The following is a 19,576-nucleotide window of genomic DNA, read 5'->3' as shown; positions in this document are numbered from 1 at the left end:
AACGAAATTTATAGTCACATAACTTCATTATACTAAATTAAAATTAAGAAGAAAATTAAAAAAATTAGCGATTTTGACGTTTTTTTGTGATTACCTCGTACCTTTTCAGCACGCGTTTGGTCGGAGATTTAAATGGCTACCCAACTTGGCCAACGGGTTATGGCGGGACACTTAAATTTCGTTCCACCATCTTCTCCCGACACCCGCTCTGCCACCCTCTCCCTTCTGCGGGAGCGGAATATAAAGTGGGCTCCTTGCCATCTCACTGGGTTCAAATCTGGGTCCCGAAAACAAGGTGACCTAGTCATTTTCCACAACCGTCTCTCTATCCTAACGGACTCCCCAGTCCGCATGACCTTCACGGCTCCGGTAGATATGCTCCCCTGGGCCTACTACTCCCCGATCCCATTCCTTTGCTCCTTCCTTCCTCTGAGAGGGAGAGAGAGCTGGCGAAGGGTCGATGCTGCTGTGCGTGCCGCTGGTGGCGAAGACGGTGGAGAAGATGGCGGTGGATATGGCGGCGGCGAAGGCCGCCGGCGCCGACCTCGTCGAGATCCGCCTCGACCACCTCTCCGCCTACCGTCCCCGCGAGGACCTAGAATTCTTGCTCAAGGCCGCCCGCTGCCTGCTCTCGTCACCTACCGGTACGTTTTGTGCCAATGATTTCACCCCGCCCTTCAGCGCGAAATAGTTATTGGGTTTGACAGGTCTCTTCTTTGATGCTCCATTTTTTTGCGATTTGTTCATTAGTCTTTTGTTATTGTGGAATTAGAACGGTTGGTGAACAAGGAAGAATTTTTTCAACGGTTTTCTTTTAAACCATCCTTTAGATTCTGTCGCTAGTCTCTTCTTTATGTGGAGTTAGAATGGTTAGTGGGGAAAGGAAAGATTTTGATCAATTGGCTAATCAATTCGTCTTGAGAAAGCAGCAGCTGCGAGTGATCTCGTAATCCACTTGCTGCATCCGAGTGTTTTTGGAGAGCACATTCAGTTTTTTGTTAACAGTGGATCCACTACATTATGCCTTTCAGTAATATAAGTATATAACCCTCTATTTTCCAAACAAAAAAAAAAATCTTAATCTCTTCCATGGTTCATTGTAACTGGATCCTGTGACAGCCTAGATGACCTTTGATTCTTTCGATGTTAGAAGGCAGGCATGTGCAATTGACTTCTTTGCTTGAAAGATAGCAGATACGAAGAGGATGTATTTTATCTACTCATTCTATCTGAAATGTCATCTTGGAGTCTGCTTACTTGCCTTTCTTCCCATTAGCAATTACCAAGGAATCGTACTAATTTCCTCCATTTTGGTTATTTAGACCTCCCTATTTTCTTTTTCAACTTTCTCATATTTGTCATTGCTGCAAGCTTTAAATAACAAGCAAAAATAATGATTCTGCTGTTTCCCTTTGCATTGATAATGTGTCTGATGGGTGTGAATGGGTGGCATATATAAAATTGTTGCGTCCACGACTGAAGCAGAAGTTTAGGTACTCTTTCTTCTTGCAGTGGAGGAATTTTTGCTATTGTTTATCGCTTTATTTTAGGGGGAGTAGGTCATGTTATAGACACTTGATGAACTGTGATCTCTTGCAAGAGCAGAAATATATTTTATGAAAATCTATGCTCCATGAGCGACTTAAGGTCTGAAGAAAGTGTTGCCCAAGGTGACAATCCAAGAGGGGGGGGGTGAATTGGTTTCTTCTAAATTTTGATGCTTTAAACGTTTTCTTAATTAAGTGCGGTGGATGCTTTCTTAAGCTATTTGAGTGAGTTAAACTAACGCAAGAGTAGAAGATGATGCAAGAGTAAATGAAAACACAAGCACAACACAAACACAACAATATATAGTGGTTCGGTGCTCTCCTTAGCACCTACGTCCACTCCCCAAGCGTCCCCTTGGGAATTCACTATAATCTCGCGGATTACAGTTGGATTGTTTTCCGGGCTCACAATCCAAAAACCTTTGTTGGTTTTACGGGCTCACCAACGAACCTATACACTTTGGTTTTCCGGGTTCACCAAAAACCTTTGTTGGTTTTGCGGGCTCACCAACTAACCTTTACACTTTGGTTTTCCGGGTTCACCAAAAACCTTTGTTGGTTTTGCGGGCTCACCAACGAACCTTTACAAAGTGTTTAATTAACAAAAGGAAGGATTCAAACTCCTAAATGAGCATATGAAACAATATAAGCTACAAGGAAGAGTTAGAAAGTATTTATCGCTTTGAAGTCGCTTTGCTCTTCTTTGTCAAGGATGCTTCACTCTTTAAAGGGGATGGAGCTCTTGATGCCTCTTTGAATCTGCTCAATCCCTTTCTTTGATTCTTGAATGAAGCTCTTGATGAAGAAGATTAGGGCACTTTTGTATTCTTGGGTACTCTTTGATATTCAACTCAAAAGTTGTTCTCTCTGATGAATAGTGCCCCTTTAAATAGCTTCCCACCTTCTTTGGTCAAGCCCCAATGGTTAGAATTCAAAAACTAGCCGTTACTGACCTTGGGAAGGACAAAAAGTACATCTGCAGAACTAGCCGTTACTGTTCAGCCCGTGTTTGGGTCGGCTCAACCTGTCCTTGGGTCGACCCAACTTTGCCTTGGGTCGACTCAAACATTCCTTGGGTCGACCCTCTCAGAGAACACAGAAACCTCAATTTCAGCCTTTCTTCCCATGGGTCGACCCAACCATTCTTTGGGTCGACTCAAAGTTCACTTGGGTCGACTCAAATTCTTCTTGGGTCGACCCTCTCAGTAATTCCAGAGAACTGTTTTCTGTCTGTCTTTCTGTCTTGCCCTTTGGGTCGACCCTCTCAGAGTTTGGGTCGACTCAAGCTTGGGTCGACTCAACCACTGTGTGGGTCGACCCTCTCAGTGAATCCAGAGAGCATTCTTCCTTTGCGTTTTGAGGTTCTTTGGAGGTTGGGTCGACTCATGCTTACCTTGGGTCGACCCAACTCACTGTTCATTTGTGCTGTTTCTGCAGGAGTGTGCCAGATGATTCCTAGATGTGCCGGGGTCGACCCAATCAACCTATGGGTCGACTCAATCCACACTTTGCTGCATTCTCAAGGTTAGATTCATCCAAATGAACAAGACCATATAGATATTTTCAATTAAACAAATGTACTGAGAGTAATGAACTTATAAATGAAGTATCAATTTAACTTATAGCATGCTCTAGATAATTACTTGTTAATCATCAAAATAACACTATCATCCTCAGAAAGTATAGCAGCATTTTGATATGTGATGCTTGTTTTATGGTTCAAGTATGGTTGGCGGAACCGTCCTAAACCACTCAGTTTGGGGCATCTCGAGCCGTACCAGCGACGGACTGAGATAGTTCCGGTAACGAAAATGAGACCGGCGATGGAGGGGGAGAAGGAGAAGAAAGAAGAGAAAGAGAGAGAGAGTGGGGGAGGGAGGGAGAGGGAGAGGAAGAAAGAGAGAGAAAGGTGGAGGCCAGGGAGCCGCTGTGTGGAGGAGGCAGAGGCCAGGGAGCCGCGAAAGAGGGGCTCCGCCTCTGGTCCCCTGTTTCATTCGAAATAGGGGCCCGGAGGTAGAGTTCCTCCTCCGCCTCCTCCGCATGGCAGCTCTCTGGCCCTCCGCTGGTTCTCTGCCGGCCTACCTCGGCCTCCCTCTTCTCTCTCTGTTTTCCTCTCTCTCTCATTCTTCCTCTTCCCAGCCTCTTCTACTATGTCGGTATGGGCACGACACGGCGTGGATCCATACCGACCTATGTTGTCGGGCAACCGGTCCGGACCCGGTACTGGCACAGTAGACACTGGGTTCAAGATTGTAAATACCGTGGGGTGGGGGCCTCCTTTTTTGTGAACAGGACACCTAGCATATCGACACTCCAGACAGTGGATGTCCTGTCCGATCCTGGTCCACTTGCCGACTTGTCCCCTATCCTGGCACTCGGATGGTGGGACACCCTGCAGTCCCATAGTATTTAAAACCTTGGTATGGTTCCCTAGGAGGTATAGAGACTGACTATTAATATAGAATCTAGTTGCAAGTTGACCATACCAAAATCACTATGGAATGGACCATTAGTAGCAATATCATGTTGATTATTAGTCATCAATTTGATGTAGAGCAACATTTTGGTCTTATGTATCTTGAAATGACTGAAGACATCAATAACTGAAACTGAGGTTATTTCTTCAAAATATCTATCTCTTCACTCTTTCCCTTTTTTTGGTTTAATGATGTTACGTATTTGAGATTATGTAGTGCTTACATGTTTTACTTTTGACCTCTAATGTCTTAATAGGCCAAAGTGGGAAGGAGGTGAATATGAAGGTGATAACCGGCGGTTTGAGGCACTTCGCTTTGCAATGGATTTAGGAGCTGAATATGTTGATATTGAACTTAAGGTTGGTTTATGAAGGACTAGTTTAACATGTTCTGTGCAATTGCATCAAGTCCGTGATGATTATCCTTAATGCTAGCTGAGTGATCAGCTTTATTCATTGATTGTTCTGGTGGTCAAATATATGAAAAATGAATAAAAATACTATTTATTTTCTACGATCAAGTTTTTGTCTTTTGTTTGGGTGATATGTGTGGCAATCCAATCTAATATAGAACTTCAGTTGTTCTTTGCGGAAACACATCCGTTCATGCTTTTGCCATCTTTAAACATCCTTATCCTTCTTCTTTGGAACGTTAATTTCTATGATAATTAATAAACAATTCAGCTTCTTTATATTTCATTGTATACTTTGCGCTGCTTTAGTGATGAAATCAAGCACAAAGTTATGGTAACATGGTCAATTATGTGATATTTCTTTTTTAAAGCATGGGAAGAATGTATTCTAAACCTCGGAGGGGATTTGTTTTGAGGCATAGGATATGAAAATGTGGAACTGCATAAGGCTTGTGGTATGCCTAAAGCCCTGTGGCATGTTGTTTCTAGGGTTGCAGACTATCAGTGGTTCTCAAGGCTGCATAGGTACAGTGGTGGACCTTGAATAGAAAGATTTAGCATTTATTGGAGTATTTTAGGGATGGCGTCCAGCAACAGACATCTTGATAGAAAGGAATTGGTCACAATACTAGGGAGAAGATAGAGAGAGAGAGCAGGTCTTCCAATGGATTCTAGGATTAGTAAGTGGAAATCGGAATAGCCTTTAGGGTTCTATGAATAGTGAAAAGGCTTGTGAAGGGAAATTTGAAAACATATCTTCACAGATTTTCTAGTAAGTCTCACTCTATATTGATATCTAAATTTTCTAGTAAATATAATGAACTGGAAAAAGGCAAAAGTGGTTATCTAGGTTAATAACTGATGATAAGGCTTCTAGAATTCTTAACAGATCAAACTAGTGCAAAAAAGGTTGAGAAAAAGTCCAAACATTATTAGATGTGATCTTAGTTATTAATCAAAAAAAGTAAACAACAAAGAAAAAATAATAGTAGAAAGAGAAGGAGAGGAATGGTATAGTAAGGAGCAACTAATCAAAGGAAAGAAGATAAGGAATAAGAAAGAGGATAAAAGAAGGGGAGGTTGCAATCAGACAGTCAACAATCAAAGTTGATACCAAGTCATGAGGTCCTTGGGGGTGATTGCAAAATGGGCAAGGCCCAAAGGGACCTTCTATTGGTCGCCTTAAGGAGAAATATGTCTGAGAATTGAAGTTGGATGACTTCAAATAATCTGCTGCATTATTCATCATCAAGATGATGCAGGAGATGGTTCAAGCAATTTTGGCTTCAATTTTATCAATGATAATCATATTCTGTCTCCTATCCGAAAACTGTGTGCAAATCTAATGTATCCTTTGGAATCAAGTGGCATTTTCAGCATCAGCTCATAATTGGTCAGTTTAATTCAATCACCATTAGATAAATTTGTAGGTGAAGGCAAGTGATACCCAACACGACACAATTATTAATATCAATGCTTTCAATAGTCAGTATATTGGTGATTGTCGAGCTCCACAATGTGTCCATGACTTCAATGGTCTTCCAACTTCAAGAAGACAAGTACCCAAACTCAAAACAACATGAAACTTAAGGAACAGCTGTTGTAGTGAACATACTCTCTTCTTATCTGGTATGAAGCAGAAGAATGAACATGATTTTGGACCCAAGTTGTTATATTGAGTATAGACCTTAGACTCTATTTACAAAAAAATCCATGTACAACCCAAAGTGTGCTTATAATAACAAGATACTGAAGACGTATATCCTTTATGTGGACTAGAATACTCTAGCAGGGTACGTTTCTTGCTATTTAATATCAACAGCTACTGAAAGAAAAACAATCTTCAAGTTTAAGATTAGTAACAGACGTGATTTATCAGGAAGAATTCTGTAGTTGCTAGAAGTGATATTTAGCAATTAAAACATTGAAACCAACTGCTTTAGTCTCAGTTTATGCATAGATTGGTTTCTCTGGATTTTTTTTAAGCCATCGATTTGTTTCCTTTTATTGACATGTTCCTGGACACTTCTCAATTGCAGGTGGCTGAGGAATTTGTGAGACTCATATCTGGAAAAAAACCAGAGGACTTTAAACTCATTGTTTCTTCTCATAACTATCAGAGCACTCCATCCAGTGAGGAGCTTGGTAGCCTTGTGGCAAGAATACAAGCCGTTGGAGCTGACATTGTGAAGATTGCAACAACTGCTGTGGACATTGTTGATGTGACACGAATGTTTCAAGTGATCGTCCTTTGTCAAGTGAGTGATTAATATTGTCTGGTTACTTTGAGAGGTTGAAGTTTAATAGGTATTTGCAGTTATATATGTTTTAGAGCATTTTTCTGAATGTAATTTTCAAAGTTTCAAATAGCGATGACTCTGTCCACCTTTACTTTGATGATCAATTCGTCACTCCATCAGAGACATATTTTGTGTTATTTGTATTATGTGTATGTATAGCTGTTTTATTTTCTTTCTAATTAATGTATACATGGGAGTGCGTGCGAGTGTGTGTGTGTGTGTCTGTGAGAGAGAGATACAGAGAGAGAGAGAGAGAGAGAGAGAGAACCTTTTCAACTAACAATGATGTGTAGATCAACATACACTTTTTTGAGTTACAAGATATTAATCTTTTACTGCATGTTAGATAAAAAGTTGATTTCAGGAATTGTTCGTTTCCTTTATATGCATGCGGGTGCACATTGCATTCCTTCCCATTTGTGCCTGTAGTGGCCAACAACAAAATGGGACCTCTTAACTTGTGAGTTAATGGTTAAGGAGTAAGCTATTATAGTTCTTGCATGTGAAATTTGTATTCAGATGAGTCTTATTGTTTAATGAGGTCTTAGCTCTTGGATGGTCGAAGATGACACAGGCATTGTTGGATTAGAAGTACAGTTTAGGTGATTTTTTTTATTTCAACCTAAGTGACTTTATCAATCTATATATAATGAAATTATGTAGTAAATGGCATGGGAAAAAACTTTTATAGTTATAACTTATTTTAGGTAAAGGTGGACCTTTTAATCATGCAAAGTAGACTTAAACCAATGAGACTTGTAGAGATATTAATTTTGTTCCCCAGACAGGGACTAATCAACTCTTAGATTAATATCACCAGTATGGGTAATTTAGTAGAAAAATAACACCTCATGATAATAATGGAAAGTCACAAGTTGCGATTTAGAAGCTTCTGCTAGAACCTCATCTTGTTTTCTTTATTTTTTTCTAAATCAGAACTTTTTCCTACTTGAACTAACTATTGTAAGTTACTTGTTGCTAGCTACATGATCCAGAAATTCTTTTTATTGCTAATAGCATCAAACTTATTTTTGAGTTATACTGCATTTGACTAATGGATAGGAAAAGCAGGTCTCAATGATAGGATTTGTTATGGGTGAGCGGGGTGTGGTCTCTCGGTTGCTTTGCCCCAAGTTTGGTGGATATCTTACTTTTGGCACACTTGATGCGGGAAAAGAATCGGCTCCTGGGCAGCCAACTATATCAGACTTGAGGAATGTCTACAATATCAGAAAGATCAGAGCAGACACAAAAGTTTATGGGATTGTTGGAAAGCCGGTAGGCCACAGTACAAGTCCTATTCTACATAATGCAGCATTTAACTCTGTTGGTTTCAATGCCGTTTATGTACCGCTTTTGGTGGATGACCTTGCCAATTTTCTCGGTGCCTACTGTTCTCCAGACTTTGCCAGGTTCAGGTACATCTTGTTCTTAAAGAAAGCTTAGGAGACGGTTGATGTGTTTTAGTGATGTTTAGTCTTACCAATGTATTTTATTTTATAGCTACTTTAATCTGTAATTTTTAAGAAATCCTTAAAATTCACCCTGAGGAGCATCAAACGTCAAGGGGTTCTCTGATGTCGATCACAGTACTAAGTTGATTGTCTTCATAATATGGAGATATTTTTCTGTTTATCTTAAACTACACATGTTGGAAAACCTATATCATGTTCTCTAACCAGTAGGAGGTGAACAGTTTTTAACCAATTTGGCAACACTTCATTAGTATTCTCATGATTCCAGGCTTCTGATCTGGTGGACTGTGGACATACATTTATCTTGTAACATATTCTAGCATTATGCGTACCCTAGTAAAACTAGTCACTTCCTTTATCTAAGTAGCCAGCGCCTCTAAGGCAAATCCCTTGGCTATGTACTGCTTTTGTCACTAGTTGCATCCTGAAGCTCTGCCTGACTCTCCTTTCGATAGTTTATGGTAGTAGAGCAATAGTTTAGTGTTTTTTGGTAACCTACAAATCAAATGCCACTGAAGCAAGGATTTAGACATTGCCACTTCAGTATAGTACTGCCGGTGCAATATCTTTCCGACAGGAAAACAGGACTGATACAGGAATAGGACACTGGTTATCTCTTGAAGAGGTAAAATACTGCATCTTGTAGATGGACCTAAATTTCTCAAGAAAGAAGATGGATCTCCCTTTCTCGAATGGATTCACAGATTGCAAACATTCCATGCAAATACACATTAGATGGCAGGCACCAACCAAAGGAGGGATAGGAGTAAGTAGATTATCTGGTTAGTCATGTGTTTGGTAATACACAGATGAACATGTGATCCATTGATTATTGGATGTTTATGGCATTATGGAAATGTTGGTATGCCATCTTGTAAGAAATTATTCTTTTCGATAGTATTTCTACAAATATTGCAGCCTACATGTTCCTTATCTGCCCCATTTACTGTGCTTCTGAATTTTATAGGTTCATTGTTTTTCTTGAGACAACAAAATGGTAGTCTTTTTGAAAACCTTAGTTATGAATCTTATGATGATTATCTGGACAACTTTCTCTGAACTGTTAGACATCCCTTTTTTTGTCCTGGGTTGCAGTTGTGGAATTCCCCACAAGGAGGCTGCAGTTACATGTTGTGATGAGATCGATCCCATTGCTAAGGTAAATGTTAAAATCAACACATTCTTTCAGTCAGTTCTATAGGGCTTTTTTAGCCACCACAAGCTTTAAAAGTGCTATAATATTAAAAATTCAAGATCTATATCATTATGTCTTCTCTGTATCTTTGCAGTCTATTGGAGCTGTGAATACAATCATTAGGAGGCCAGCTGATGGAAAATTAATCGGTTACAACACTGATTATATTGCTGCAATTTCTGCTATTGAAGATGGGATAAGAGGTGTATTGCATATTCTATAGCTTTTGGTTTAAAGATTTATCTAAATGAAATAGATTGCTTGTATTTTGAGATCTCTAGTTCCATTCAAGTGTTTGGTGTAATTTTCAACAGGTACATGGGCAAAGGATGCAGCTGTTTCCCCCCTTGCTGGAAAACTTTTTGTTGTCATAGGTGCTGGTGGCGCTGGCAAAGCTCTTGCTTATGGTGCTAAGGAGAAGGGAGCAAGAGTTGTGATTGCAAACCGTACTTATGGTAACTCTCAATCTCATAACTTCTTGATCTTTCCAAACTTTCTAGGCAGTGTATTGTCTAGATATGAAAAGAACCGGAAATAAGTGCATATTTTACAAAACAGTAAGAGAATCATATCTGCCCCAGCATTTAGAATTTGCAGATGGACTCACGTCTTGCAATTCAGTCCACGTGATTCACTGTTCATGTGCTGTGAATTACATAACTTATTGGATCCATGATATTATCTTTGATGTTAGCAAGTTGCCCGGGTATCATATTCTTCAGTTTTTCTTTCCCCTGTAAAAGAAAATTATAAAGTTCTAAGGACTTCAATGAGAAATACATCTCAATCTGTATGAAAAAAAAGGGACAAGTGAAGGGATCATCTTTGCTGAGTTTAGCAATCTTTCATTTGAAGACATGTTATGGACTAGATATATCTCAATCTATATTTCTACATATTGCTTTTACTTTCCTTTCACCATTCCATGGTATTTGCCAATAATTCTGTTTTATTTTTATGAAAAATGTTTCTATAGATCACTGTGCATCTTGTAATTTTGTACTTTTCTGACTGCCAGAACGAGCTAGAGAGCTTGCCAATTTAATAGGTGGACTTGCTCTTACACTTGCTGAATTGAAAAGTTTCCATCCTGAGGGGGGGATGATTCTCGCAAACACAACATCTATAGGAATGCATCCAAATGTTAATGATACCCCTCTGTCTAAGGTTTGTGACACTCTTGTGATATTTATGATATCGTACAATTAGCATTGTGTTATGACTAAGAAGCCTTGGTTTCCAAGTTTCTGCAACTAACAGTGTTGGTTAAACTCTTGGGAAAAATTTAAACCTCAAAATGATGGGGTTCTACCCCAACATATGCAGTAATCTTGCCACCAGGACCTGGGTCCACTGGTTGGCGTCCATCTCTTCAGTACATGCACTGAGGCGAGGTACACAGAAGGTGGATTTAGTCTATTTCTCAATAAAAAAATGTACTCATGCTAATTAAACCTTATTTAGTACTTGACTAAAAAGTAACACCCTAAATGAGTTTTTTATGTTGAAAGTATGCCTTCATTTTTCTACTTTTATTTGATCAAATCAGCTTAGTAAATTCTCATTACGATGCACTGCTCTTGATTTTCTGTTGACGTCGTAAATGAATATATAGCATTTTAGGACATTCTGATGCCGTTCACTTTATATGGAGCTGGAAACAGTCTCTCTATATGTTGCTATTCGACCATAATCTGTCAGACAGCATATATGACCTTCAACTATATCAAACTCTGTATAATATTTTCCCACTGTTTGCTGCAGGACTCTAATTTTTGGTATTTGGTGCACTGAACCTTACTGATTGACATAAAATGTAAAAAAAATGCAGCAAGCTCTGAGGTTTTATGCTGTGGTGTTTGATGCGGTCTACACGCCAAAAGTGACCAGACTTTTGCGAGAAGCCAAAGAATCTGGAGCCGCTGTTGTTAGTGGAGTGGAGATGTTCATAAGGCAAGCAATGAGACAATTTGAGTTGTTCACAGAATTGGCTGGTAAGTTGTGCCACAACTGTGTTATGGCCTGCATTGTCTGTTGTCTTTAAATAACTTTGCCCGCATATTGTTCCTGTGCAGCCCCTGAAAGCCTGATGCGCAATATTGTTTCAAGTTTCTGAGAAATATGTAAAACGGTCTGTTCCCATATATCTTGAGCTTTATTAATCTGCACTCTGTGATTTTGATCAGATTTGCCCAAAACAATATGCTAATTGCAAATAAGTGAATAACAATAACCCTTCAAGAGACCAAAATAATAGTAAGCACTTCTTTCCAATCACCCATTTTATATCTAATACTGACCTTTCCTCTAATGAACACAAATGCAAGCATGCATTCTAGTTCTCCACTCTCCAAAGTTCATATTGGCTTTCTAATCTGATCAGGAAGCAAATTTCTTTTGATAACGAGTCTCGAAATGTGTATAAATTGTATTCTGAAACTCATTAGAGAGAAGGCTCCTGATAAATTAGCAAAGCATGCCAGCTCCTGATAAATTCTCTAACAAATGTTGCTTTCCTTGGATGATGCAGAATTATTCCCCGTTTTATGGAGTTTCGGGGCTTTGATGAACAATGAAGTCCAAATAATTATTTTCTTCTGGGGAAACCCTCGTGCAATAACAAGCAGATTTGTTGGCGGACCAGAACGCTATCAACAGATATTCTTCTTACTCTGCTTGCTGTTTCTATTTTTGTAAAATTAGCTGCAGTACTTTGGAATGGATAGGTGCGTTAGCTACTTCAAAATTAAGAGTGATCTGTGATTCCAAAGGCTGAGCAGAAAGCTATCATAGCTTGGCATACTGTTCATAATCTTCTTCTGGCATTAGAAATGGGCATGCCCTGTTGTATCAAGTTAGTGTCAGTGCAACCATCAAGCTAAATAGCTAATTAAAGCTGCACTTTCTGTATCTTCCCACTCTGGTGATGCTGATGAGGTCCTCTGCCTCTTTGGCAAGCTCCCCATCCCCAGCAATTTCCTCCTACACCGTACAATTAAACTCGCATTCTCTGCACCCATGCCTCATTGATTTAGCTTCTTATATCGTCGAATCCATGGTTCGATGCAGCCGACCCCTCAGTATGGTCCCTTGATTGACCATGATTGCTGAACTTAGCCTGGCAGGGAGGAATGGGAAGCATGGGGTGCTATTGATCAAATGCTTGAAGACTGGTTGCTGCCAACTGTTGAAGCTTATACTTGTAGCATTCACAGGTGCTGCTAAGGAGCAATCCAAGAGGCTAGGAGACTGATGGGCACAATGGAAAGTCTCCAGTGCCCCATGGATGTGGTATTTTGTTGATCAAGGCACTCTGTAAACTTGGAGAATTTAATGAAGTGAAGGTCTTCAGGGAGAATGCATTGAAGGGCTGGAGTGCAAACAAATTTACCTATACTATCTTTATGAATAGCTTTTGTAAAACCAGGTCAATGAAGCATTCTAACAATTTGAAGTTATATAGCAAAGATGGTCGTGTCTTTGAATATCCTTTTCGCTTACTCAAATGTTTGGAAAGGCTAAAATCTTGTTGGAGAGGAGTGCTGAATTGGAATGGGACATTGATGTCTTCTTCTTCAATACTTTGATGAATAGCTTTCATGAGATTGTTGAATAGATCGATGTTCTGAAATGGTCGAATTGTAGTCCCTGCAAACCAAACATTAGATTTGTAACTCTAAATCCAGTAGTTCCACCCCAAAAAATATGCAATAAGCTTTGTAGATAACGAAACAGACTCTTATAAAATGTTAATCTACAAATAAGATTCAAAATATTAGAGATTTCAAACACTAGCCCTGCTCTGAATACTCCCATCAATATTGGAGATGGAAGCACTAATTTTGGTTAAGTCATTTTTTCTTAAAAAATCTTTTATACTATGCAAGGTATGTGATTTGGCATCAAAAAAGATCTTGAAATTAATATTATTAATTTATCATCAAAAAAAGAAATTAATGTCATTGATTGGACTAAAAGTAGAAAGGAAAAACTTTAATGATATTAATGGCTAACTATTTTTTAAAATTAAAATGAGAAAACTTAAAGAAAATATATAATTACATCTATAATAATGATACTCACATAAGAACTAAAGTTAAATATATATTACATACAATATTTAATTTTTTAATAAAAATGTAAGACTTTAGTTAGGGTGAATGAAAGAAAATTTTGAGTGAAAAATTTAACTAGGTATATCAAATATTTAATAAAGCAATGGTTCTATGTATATAATTACCAGACTTCTCTCGATTATGATTGGTAAACACTTAGCAATAAACAAAAAGGCATGCATAAAGCTTGCATATTCAAATCAATTTAGTAAATCACCATTAAGGAAAGATAAAATACATGCAAATAGAAAAATTAGATATAATACAAAGTAAAAGAATCAGTACATATTTAGTCATGACAAATCAATAATTTAGTTTTTATGGATAATATTGAAATTCTTATTTAGGATACACAAGAAAAAGTAAATATTAAAATATTTTCACATGCATGTATATACTCACAGATTGATACAACCAAAATATTTGAGAGGTTACTTTGCCATCCCATTATATCTAAGAAATATAGGGATTCCAACAATTGCTTTTTTGCTAACGGCCACCATACAAACTGCTTAAAAGCTATTAAATAATCAGATTAAGAACAATGATAAAACTAATGCTTTAGCCAAGAAAAACATTTTTGAAAGACAGATGAAAGTCAATTGGGTACGATGAAAAGCTAAAAGAAAAAGGAAAAGAAAAAGAAAAGAAGGGAGATTGGAGAAAAGATGTTAGATTTTCAACAAAAGGGTAGAAAATATAATATTGATAATAATATATGAAATATGCTTCTACAAGAAGAATTTTCTTTAAAAAAAATTACTTTTTAGTAAAAGTTAAAAAACTAGCTTCTGGTTCTTCTTTTATGAAAACTTTTGGGAGGCAGAATCAATACCATATGTACTTGAGCCCATAGAAGTGTATAATTTGTTCTCTTTTCTTTTTATAAATCTTTGGAGCCGCCAAAGATGAATTACTGTCCTCTTTAATTTATGATTGATCAAGAAAGACTCGGTTCCCAATTATAAGCCATTTGAATATTGTGAAGTAGCTAGTGGTTTAATAATGATAATATAGGATATATGTCTCATGGGACTCACTCAATCACCAAGTTGTTCCAAAATACATGGATCACCGGTCATCGAATCTCTCTAGTTAAATCCTAAACTAGATAGGATCTCGGCTCGTAGATGATTCATTAATGACCATCAAAAAAATATTATTCGAATAACACATTCTATCTCTGCTATTATAATAAATCTTCTAGCATAGGGCACGAACCCAATTTTGATTCTATTTTTTAAAAATATTACAAAATTACTATACTACTATTTTCCTTTAATAGAATGATTTGTAGGCGATGAGCAATATATAATCAGGGGTAGCCCTCCAAATACTCTTAATCTTCTAAACCTCGATAAAGATAAGATTTGACATAAGTTAATCTAATTATTAAGAATTTTACAAGCTTCTAGCACTATCGACCAGTTTGCATGATATTTTTCTCTCGCATGCATTCCATATGCCTATTACCTCTTACAAGAACTCTCAAACTTCTAGACTCTTCTCTTGAGCGCTATTACTCTCTCCTTTTTATGGATGTGCAAATATCGTGAAGTACAATTTTTAGCCATTATTATTAAAAAATTGGAGAAAGTACTTTCGAATACAATCCTAATCGTCCATGCAACATCACATGCATCGAAACGTGCCAAATGTCAGTCATGCATTGTTTTCTCTCTTTCATTTCTAATTTTACATTCCCCAAAACTTACCCTTTCTTTTTATTTCCCGCTGGGTATGCGTGGGCCACCGAATTTTACCCCGGACGGATGCTTCCCTTCTCCGCCTCTCTCTCTCTCTTTCTCCTAGGGTGCAAATAGGTCGGGTCAGATCAGGCATGAGTAATCCCGACCTAACCTGGTTTCTTGTTCGAATTCTAATTTTAGACCCAGATCCAACCCAATAGAAATTGGTCGGGTCCACAGCTACAATTTTTGACCCAATGGGTCATTCGGATCCAGTTCGAGCCCGGGTCTGGGTCGGATCTGTTTGTTCAGGTCCGGTTCATCAAAGAACTATCAAAGTTTGATGAATTTACCAAATCAATTGATTTTTGTAGCATCCTAGCATCACTTAGGCCCTGTTTGGGGGAACTTTTGGAGGGCCAAAAAGCACTTTCTGGCCCTCCAAAAGTACTTTTAGGTAAAAAAGTGTGTTTGGTAAAATTTCCGCCGGCCCTCCTACTTTTTTTTTTTTTTGGGAGGCAGCCACCACGCCGGCCACCCGTGGCCGCGCTCCCCAGCCGCCGCTGCGGCCTATCGCCCCGGCCGTTGCGACCCACCACACGGCAAAAAAAAAGGAAGGGGAGGAAGGGGCCGCCATGGCCGCTGCCTCCCCGGCCGGCCTGCCGTCTCGGCCCCCTCCCGAGGCCCCCCCTCCCCCGCGGTCGCCGCGGCACGCCGTCCCGGCCCCCTCCCGAGCCCCCCCTCCCCCACGGTCGCCGCGGCACGCCGTCCCGGCCCCCTCCCGAGCCCCCCTCCCCCCGCGGTCGTCGGGGCCCGCCATCCCGGCCCCCTCCCGAGCCCCCCCTCCCCCCGCGGCCGTCGGGGCCTGCCGTCCCGCCCCCCTCCCGAGCCCCCCTCCTCCCGCGGCCGCCGCGGCCCGCCATCCCAGCCCCCTTCCCGCGGCCGCCGCAGCCCGGCCCCCCTTCCGGTGCCGCCGGCTTCGCGGGAGAAGAAGAAAGGAGAAGAAGGAAAGAGAGGAAGGAAGGAGAAGAAGAGAAGAAAAAAGAAAAGAAAAAAAGAAGAAGAAAAGAAAAGAAAAAAAAGAGAAAAAAAAAAGGAAAGAAAAAGAAAAAAAAGAAAATAAATAAATAAATAAATATGTATATAAATGAATGAATAAATAAATAAATAAAATAATAAATAAATATATTTCAATGAAATAAAATAATAAATAAATTGTCGGCAACATAAATAAATAAATAAAAATATTTGTAATTATTTAACCAATTTTTTCACCTAGCTAGAAAATTTGTTAGAGAAATAAATGGTCATCAAAAGAGTAAAAAATTAATTTATACTAATAATTATAATATTTTATACATTTATTATTGTATTATACTATAAATATAATATAATATAATATTATGTTATGTTAAATAATTTAATATTATATTAAATTATTATCCTATAGTATACAATGTTATAGTACTATATTATAATAATATTATGTTACATTACATTAATATTATACTATATCATATATTTATGTATTAATATATATTATATTTTATTATGCACTATTGTATAATACTAGTAATGTCCTTTATGATCATTTTGTCATACAAAAGTACTTTCTCAGTTTGTTTACCAAACAAATGTTAAAGTGCCACAGCACTTTAGAAATATAGTTACCAAACAGCAAACAGCTTTTTATAAAAGCTCTACTTCCAACAGCTCTACTTCTAACAGCTCTACTTCCAACAGCTCTACTGCCAACAGCTCCTCCAAACAGGGCCTTAATCCATTAAAGCTTGTTCAACCAAAGTTAAAAGGGCACTGTCCAAGAGAAAAATAATACACTTGAGAGAAATAATCCATCAGTTATATTTTTTTGTAAAGTGGATTTTTGGTAAATTAGCTAAATAAAAACCAGAAAATGCATGTAATCACATAAAGCAACGGTCTTGAGGAAACAAATCTAACCATTGTGAGTTAATTTAACCAAGAAAGAACTTTCTTGGAAGTCAAGTAAGACAAGTTATAACCTAACAATGCATCAAACAAGTACTTAAACTATAGGTTAAGAGAAAAAAGGCTATAGTGAAATAAAAAAAAGTGGGCATGGGGAGAAAGGGAGGGGGAGGGCAGCGAGGAGAAGGATTTGTGGGCGGAGGAGGACCAAGATTCGCGTGGTACACGATGCCTCCATCGGGAAGGAAAAGACGGTGAAGGACGATAGAGAGAGAACGAAATAGTGGAGGGAGAAAAGGGGCGGTGCGGAAGACAAGAGGCAAGGGGAGGTGAGAGACAAATAGAGTGGGGGAGGGGGGAGCGTCACCTGGGGCGTCGGCTTCAGCAAAGAAGACAACCAGCAGTGGGGAGGACGACAGCAGGTGGGGTTCGATGAGGAGGGGATGAAAGAAGGATCGAAGACGGGGATGTTCTTTTCTTCCTCTGAAAAAATGTAGACTTTGTATTAAGTCGGCAATTCGAAATGGTAGAAAGTGGAGACCAAAGACTTAGGCCCTGTTTGGGGGAGCTGTTGGCAGTAGAGCTGTTAAAAGTAGAGCTGTTGGAAGTAGAGCTGTCTGAAGTAGAGCCGTTATAAAAAGCTGTTTGCTGTTTGGTAACTACATTCGTAAAGTGCTGTGGTACTTTGTTTTGTATTTGGTAAACAAACTGAGAAAGTACTTTTGTATAACAAAATTACCATAAAGGACATTGCATAGTATTATACAACAGAACATAATAAAACATAACATAAATTAATACATAAATATACGATATAGTATAATATTATTGTAATATAAAATAATATTATGTTAATATAGCATAATAGTAATATAATTATTAGAGTAAATTAATACTTGGTAATATAACATAATATTAAATTATTTAACATAACATATTAATGTATTATGATATAATGTAATATATATTATATTTATAGTATAATACAATAATAAAAGTATAAAATATTATAATTATTAGTATAAATTAATTTCTCATAATATAACATAATATTAAATTATTTAAAATAACATATTAATGTATTATAATGTAATGTAATATAATACAATATTTATAGTATAATACAATAATAAAGATATAAAATATTATAATTATTATTATAAATTAATTTTTCATAATATAATATAATATTAAATTATTTAAAATAACATATTAATGTATTATAATGTAATGTAATATAATATAATATTTATAGTATAATACAATAATAAAAGTATAAAATATTATAATTATTAGTATAAATTAATTTTTCATAATATAACATGATATTAAATTATTTAACATAACATATTAATATATTATGATATAATATAATATGATATTATATTTATAGTATAATACAAAAATAAAGATATAAAATATTATAATTATTAGTATAAATTAATTTTTATAATATAACATAATATTAAATTATTTAACATAACATATTAATGTATTATGATATAATATAACATGATATTATATTTATAGTATAATACAAAAATAAAGGTATAAAATATTATAATTATTAGTATAAAATAATTTCCCATAATAATTTCTCATAAAATAATTTTTCGCGGTTCAGGGACTCTTCTTCGTGGTCCACGCTCGAGGAGGACCTCAGCATGGGCCGCGAGGTTGATGATAAAAAAAAAAAACAATAGATTGATTTTGGAAGGTATGAAAAAGGATTAAAAATTTTTTTTTCTAAAATGTGGTTCAAGAGATGCATATAAAAATTGAAAAGAAAAATACCTTTTCTTATAGAAGAGAGTCTGACGGCTTGGGTTCTTGGCTCCAGCAGATTTTTAGGTTTATACAGGGATAAACTATGTAATTATGTTATTTTAATATGGATTTTTTTGTCAAAAATACAGCTTTCCAAAAAAGCTGAAACAGCTTCCTTCCAAAAGCTCCAAATTGGAGCTTCCTCCCAAAAGCTGTTTTCAGCTTCCCGCAAAAGCTGAAACAGCTTTTTGAAAAATTTACCAAACACAGTTTTTCATCTAAAAGTACTTTTGGAGGGCCAGAAAGTGCTTTCTGGCCCTCCAAAAGCTCCCCCAAACAGGGCCTTAAAAAGAGTTAAAACTTAACTCTTAACTCTTAAAGAGTCAGTGAGTCACAGAGCTTTGGGTCGGGCCTTAACATTAAGCACCCAGCTAACCTATTTGGCTTGCACCATGCGGCCCGCGGGCCCAAATAATTTTGCAGATTCGAGTTAGTCAGGCTAGATTGTAGGGTTGAAAATTAAAAATTATTCAAATTTTAAATGGATCGGATCGAATCGGGCCAGAATTCAGAAAACCTAGAGCCAACCTCAAAAATAGAACGGATCCAATTATAGAACCCAATCCGTCCTCACGGAACCTTTAAAATAG

The 19,576-nt window shown here is 37.6% G+C and overlaps 1 pseudogene across 1 annotated transcript; it reads left to right on the top strand.

The window, feature by feature from the left end:
* The first annotated feature begins 395 nt into the window (after window positions 1-395).
* On the top strand, window positions 396-12,891 carry LOC103724303 (bifunctional 3-dehydroquinate dehydratase/shikimate dehydrogenase, chloroplastic-like; annotated as a pseudogene). Its single transcript, XR_016399541.1, has 11 exons — window positions 396-644; window positions 4,281-4,383; window positions 6,476-6,694; window positions 7,808-8,154; window positions 9,307-9,370; window positions 9,501-9,609; window positions 9,721-9,861; window positions 10,425-10,573; window positions 11,238-11,400; window positions 11,482-11,537; window positions 11,937-12,891. The product of XR_016399541.1 is annotated as a bifunctional 3-dehydroquinate dehydratase/shikimate dehydrogenase, chloroplastic-like (transcript).
* The last annotated feature ends 6,685 nt before the right edge of the window (window positions 12,892-19,576 follow it).

Source organism: Phoenix dactylifera, chromosome 2 (assembly GCF_051530095.1).
Source record: "Phoenix dactylifera cultivar Ajwa chromosome 2, Ajwa_hap1_PhDact_Kaust_v1.1, whole genome shotgun sequence".
In the NCBI taxonomy this organism is placed as follows: domain Eukaryota; kingdom Viridiplantae; phylum Streptophyta; class Magnoliopsida; order Arecales; family Arecaceae; genus Phoenix; species Phoenix dactylifera.
The sequence above is the reverse complement of the archived record's forward strand: the minus strand, read 5'-3'. Positions and strand labels throughout refer to the sequence as shown.